Source organism: Triticum dicoccoides, chromosome 4B, assembly GCF_002162155.2.
Source record: "Triticum dicoccoides isolate Atlit2015 ecotype Zavitan chromosome 4B, WEW_v2.0, whole genome shotgun sequence".
Lineage (NCBI taxonomy): Eukaryota > Viridiplantae > Streptophyta > Magnoliopsida > Poales > Poaceae > Triticum > Triticum dicoccoides.
This window is the reverse complement of record NC_041387.1, coordinates 71,722,536-71,728,830: the sequence shown is the minus strand read 5'-3', so window position 1 is coordinate 71,728,830 and position 6,295 is coordinate 71,722,536.

Below are 6,295 nucleotides of genomic sequence, written 5' to 3'. Positions count from 1 at the left end.
TGAAATAGGTCGTTTATGAGCTAACCTAGGTGAAATGGGTCGTGTATGAGCTAACCTTGGTGAAATGGGTTGTTTATGAGCTAACCTAGGTGAAATAGGTCGTTTATGAGCTAACCTAGGTGAAATGGGTCGTTTATGAGCTAACCTTGGTGAAATGGGTCGTTTATGAGCTAACCTAGGTCAAATGCATCATTTATTAGCTAACCTAGGTGAAATGGATCATTTTGGAGCTAACTTAGTTGAAATGGGTCGTTTATGAGCTAACTAAGGTGAAATGCCACGTTTTTGAGCTAACTAATGTGAAATGGGTCATTTTGGAGCTAACCTAGGTGAAATGGGTCATTTAGGAGCTAACGTAGGTGAAATTGGTCATTTTAAAGCTAACGTAGGTAAAATGGATCATTTAGGAGCTAATCTACGTAAAATGGGTCATTTTAGAGTTAACTTGGATAAATTGGATCACTTGTAAGCTAACTAAGGTAAAATGAGTCATTTTAGAGCTAACTTAGGTAAAATGGATCGTTTATGAGCTAACTAAGCTAATTATGCAATTTTTGACATAAGTAAGCTTATTAAGTCATTTTGAAGGAAAACAAGCTAACTCTAGGTCATTATGGTAAGCATATTGGATGAAATAAAGCTAAGTCTAGGTCTTTATGCATTTGTTAAGCAAAAAACTAGAGAAACTTACCTTGATCATGGAGGTGTGGGAGCGGGTTGGCTCATGCCAGTAGCTGGAGAAGGATCGTGTGATGCTTGTGTGGAGTTACGCTGCACCAAAGATCATTTCCAATGTTTCGTTAGCATGATGACACTCAAATGTTAAGACTAGCAAGTAACGTCCATTCAAATTAAACTCACCGTGGTCTCAGGAGCAATCTCTGGATCAATGGCTATGGAGCCATGGGACGTCCCGCCACTAGATATCATCACCTGCTCTGGATTGTAGGAAATCTGGCTCGGGTTAAACTCCTCCCCTTTCCTCGCCTTCCACTTGACTTGCTTGTAAGAGGCAGTGTGGGCCATGGCATACAGGTCGTACCCCTCTGGCACCTTATCCGTCTTATTGTAGCATGCCTGAAAGAGGGAAACAAAGTAAATTAGTAATTAAAGGGCTCAAGCTAGCATGATGAATTAATTGCATTAATCATGAAGCAAACCACATACCCAATTCCGCCCAAACTGATATAAGCTGGAGCTACCTTTATGGTGTGGCACACCTTCAATTTGGGCATGTTTGTCCTTGGCCTCAGTCGGCTCCCCTTCCATCTTTCAACACCTGCCATGACAAAGAGTAAACGAAATTAGTACAACATAAAAAAATACCGACATGAATAATAATATGTATATCACTTAAGTGTATCATCATCAAGTACAACATAAAAAAATTGAATACCTGACACTACTAATAATCTCGATCAGTATCATCAATAAATGCATAATCATCATCATCACTATAATCAATGACGGGCTCATAGGGTTCAGTGGCATCAACATGTGGAAGGCCACCTTTACGTAATCGGTCAAGCATTGAGAGGTCGTCCGTAGCAGTAACCTCTTCTTGTTCCGGCTCTTCTTGTTCCTCCTCTGGGGTGATGTGGGATTCACTGTCGCTGTCTACTTCAATGTTTTGGGGTGAAGTATACCGGTTCTTGAAACACTTTTTGGAAAGACGTGTCTCTTGGAAGAATTCTCCTTCATATGTGTTTGGGTTATAGTCTTCATAATCCTCTTCCTTTGGGGGAGATAGTCTAGCACGTGGCGGCACTTCATAAACGACATCCCAACCTTTCAGATTTGGATTAGTTTGGCAGGCCCAGGGTAGATAGAATACTTGGGTCGCCTGTTGAGCCGTAATATAGACATCAGGAACATCTAAATGGGTGCTTTGGTTGATTTCAACTAGCACTATATGTTCATGAGTCCTTCTAGTCTCCTTCGGCTGAAACCAATAACATTTGAAGACTATGACATATGGTGGGTTTTCACCATAGAATAGAAGTTCATAAATTGCTTCAACTCTCCCAAAATACTCGGTACCTCCTTCGCCGATAGCAGATACACAAAAATTTGTAGACTTTCGGTCGGCCATAGATAGCTCTTTGCCATAGGTACGAAAACGATACCCGTTGATGTCGTATTTGTCAAATGAACGGACCTTATAGTCAAAACCATTAGCGAGTTGTCTCAATTCAGCGTCCATAGACTCTGAATTAGCCTACAAGTTTAATATGAAAGGATTGTTGCATTACGCACAAATTAGCGAATGAAATGAAATTGTCTAATAGAATTTACCGTTTGTTTGAACCAAGAGATGAAACCGGGATAGCCGCCTCCTTGCTTTGCGAGAAGCTCATACTCTTCAACGGAATCCTTTTGGATCACCGCTCCATACGAGAATAGGGAGACGTATCGACTGTATGAAATATCTAGGAATAAGAGCAGTTCAAACGGAAATAGAAGTTGCGAAACAATGTACCGAGAACTTACTCGATGTACGACCGCACTTCTATCAGGTTGTTGAAGATATACAACGAAATGGTACGCCATTCTTCGTTATCCAAAGATACTGGATTTGAAACACTGGCTGGTGCGAGATTCCCTTTGAATAGGCTGAGGTTGGATCCACCCTTTTTAGGCTCGTCAGCATTGTACCGAGGCTTCGGATTATGCAAATGACGATTTTTGGTTTCGTAGTGTGCTGTCACGAAGTTTGCCGCCTCCTCAGTGATGAATGCCTCAGCCATAGACGCTTCAATTCTACGTTTATTTTTACATTTTTCTCAAAGCGTCTTCTGCATCCTCTCAGTTGGGTAGCACCAATGATTTTGCACGGGCCCCCCCAATCTTGCCTCGGTCGGGAGATGCAAAATCAAATGCTGCATTGGATTAAAGAAGCCCAGTGGAAAGATCTTCTCTAACTTGCAGATCAACTCTGGCGCCAACTCTTCCATTTCTTCTAGCACGCCATGCGATAGTTCTTTCGCACAAAGAACACAGAAGAAATAGCTGAGTTCTGCCAGTACTAGCCATTCATCCCTAGGGATGAAGCCACGCAACATCACCGGCATTACCCGCTCAATCCATATGTGCCAATCATGACTCTTGAGACCAAATATCTTCAATTTATCAAGACTCGCTCCCCTCTTTAGATTTGCTGCATACCCATCGGGGAACATCAACTGCATTTTCACCCACAAGATAATTTCCCTCATAGCTGGCCTTCCAAGATTGAACCATGACTTTTGCTTCGTCCAGTTCTGCTTTCCTTTCGGTTCTTTCATGTTTTGTAACGTCCTATCACATAGCGCCTCCAGATCAACTCTAGCCTTAGTATTATCCTTTGACTTCCCATCTATGCCGAACAATGTACCAAAAAGTGCCTCGGCAATATTCTTCTCAGTGTGCGTCACGTCGATGTTGTGTGGGCAAAGGAGGTCTTTGAAGTAAGGCAGATCCCATAAGCATGTTTTGAGAGTCCAGGCGTGCTGAGAATTATACCCCCCTTGAAGTACCCTGGACGCTCTAGATCTGGCTCGAGAGCGTTTAACTGATCCAGGGTCTGTTGGCCTGTCAACGCAGGTGGTGCAGAGTTTTTTACAACTCTACCTCTGATGAAGTTCTTCTTGTCTTTCCTGAACTTATGGCGAGGATCCAGGAACTGTCTATGCATGTCGAAGCAAGAAAACTTGCGACCGGCCTGAAGCCAACGAAACTCAAGAGCTCCCTTGCATGTGGGGCACGGGAACCTTCCATGCACACACCAGCCAACGAATAGCGCATACGCCGGCAAGTCATGCGTCGAGTACATGTACCAGACACGCATTATGAAGTTTCGTTTGCTATAGGCATCGTATGTCTTGAACCCATTATCCCAAGCTTCTTGCAAGTCGTCCTTAAGCGGTTGCATGTACACATTCATATTTTTCCCCGGATAGTTGGGCCCTGGAATTATCAATGTCAGGAAAATGTTCTTTCTTTGCATAATCTGTCCGGGGGGGGGGGGAGATTGAGTGGAAAGACAAATACAGGCCAACAACTGTATTGGGCTACCGTCATACCAAACACACTGAACCCATCGGTGTTGATGCCGACTCGAGGATGCCTCGGATCTGCCGCTTTGTCAGCATGTAATTCATCAAACTTTTTCCATGCAACACCATCCGATGTGTGTACCATCATCAGATTCCCATCTGCATCTAGGTCGGTTCTTTTGCCTGTTTTGTGCCATGTCATCTGTCGGGCCGTCTCTTCGACCATGAAAAGACGTTGAAGTCTTGGTACGATTGGCATATACCAAAGAACAGTAACAGGGATTTTGGTCTGTGTCTTCTCACCCATACCGTTGTCTACCACAATATACCTGGAAGACTTGCAAATGGGACAATAGTTCAAGTCCGCATAGTCAAGCCTAAATAAGGCACATCCTTTCTCACAGGCATGTATCTTCTCATAGGGCATCTTCAGTGCACGGAGGATTTTGTCCGACTGGTACAGGTTTGCAGGCATTACATGGCCTTTGGGTAGACAGCGTCCAAATACTGTCATAATTGCGTCATAGCATTCTCTGCCCAAGTTGAACTGAGCCTTCAAAGCCATTACTTGTGAGAGGGCATCCAACTGACAAAGCTCAGTGTGCTCGTGGAGCGGACGTTTTGAAGACTCCAACATTTCATTGAAGGCCTTTGCAGATTCCTCCATCTCCTTGTCCGAATCCCGAGCATCATCATAGTCTTGCACCATGTTTTCCATCCCGGTACAATGCTCGTCGGTGCGACGATGATCCACCTCAACTCGGTCACGTTGGGCAGACTCACCATGAAATGTCCACACCGTATAATCGGGCGTAAAACCATTCTTCTGCAGGTGTTTACCCATTTCAGCCTCTGTCCTCTTTTCCCAATTGCCGCATCGGAAACAGGGGCACCAAGTTTTCCTCCGGCCATTTGCAAATGCGGCTTGCACAAACCCATTGGTTTTTGCGAACCATTCAGCGCTCCATTTGTTCTGACCAGTGTGACCGGTATACATCCACGCATGATCACTCATCTTGACTTTCAGAGCTACTGGACACACAACAATTATATATATAACTCACCATGTATATATTCATCAGTTGATCTACTTTGTCAATTTTATTACGTCCATGCAACCTACACTCTAATAGGTAATGATAGGTCCTAATCCCACCCGAGTATGTGTAGATTGGGTTCATTTTCCCATGCTATGCTCCGGATCCGACGCAAAATTTCGGCAGCACCTCCCCGCTGTTCTCCTGATACACGTCTCTGCAATAAACAGAGAGGATGTGTACCCGAAGAACAACAGGGGAGGCACAGATGAAATTTATGTGTCGGATCCGGAGCAAAGCATACGGGAAAACGAACCCAATCTACATATACTCGGGCTGTCCATGGATAGCGTTGGACAATTCGAAAGAATCAAGGTTATAAATATGCAAATGCATGCATATTTATAACTATGACACTTTCGAATGGGAGACACATATTGGTTACGCATACTGATGATTCACGACACATATATAGCTAGCTATCAAGTTTCATCAGCACGAACACCGGAACAGAGCAAATAATTAATGGGGGAGGAGGACATGTCATTTGTGCTCACCCACGAACGAAGGGGCAGAGCTCGTCAAACGCACGGCGAGGTCGTCGAACACCAAACCTCGCAGCGGTGAAACAACTGCACATTTAAATCAATCCGATCAACACAATTATATATGATGTTTTTCATAACAAAATCGGAAACTATATGACCTAACTAATAATTCACAAATATAAGACCCTGTCGGCCTCGGGGGGTCGGGTGTCGGGGTGTCTGGGTGTCGTGTCGTTGTCGGGGTGTGGTGTCCGGGTTGGGGTGTCGGGGTCAGGGGTCAGTGGGTCGGGGTGTCGGGGTCGGGGTGTCGGGGTCAGGGGGGTCAGGGGGTCGATCGGGGTGTTTCCTTCTATCCTTTCCTTACTTCTTCTTCTTTTTTTCTCTTCTTCTTCTTCTTTCCTTTCTTCTTCTTCTTCTTCTTTCATCTTTTTTCTACTTTTTTACTTCTTTTCGTTTCTTTTTTTCTTCTTCTTCCAATTCTTCTACTTCTTCTCTTCTTCTTCTTTTTTCATCTTTCTACTACTTCTACTACTTCTACTACTTCTACTACTTCTACTTCTTCTACTTCTTCTAATTCTTTTCTAACACTAACACTAACACAATCTAGCACTAACAATTAAACAGCAAAAAAATGAAAAAAACTGGAAAAAAGTAGTAGTCCCTCACCGGAGCAATG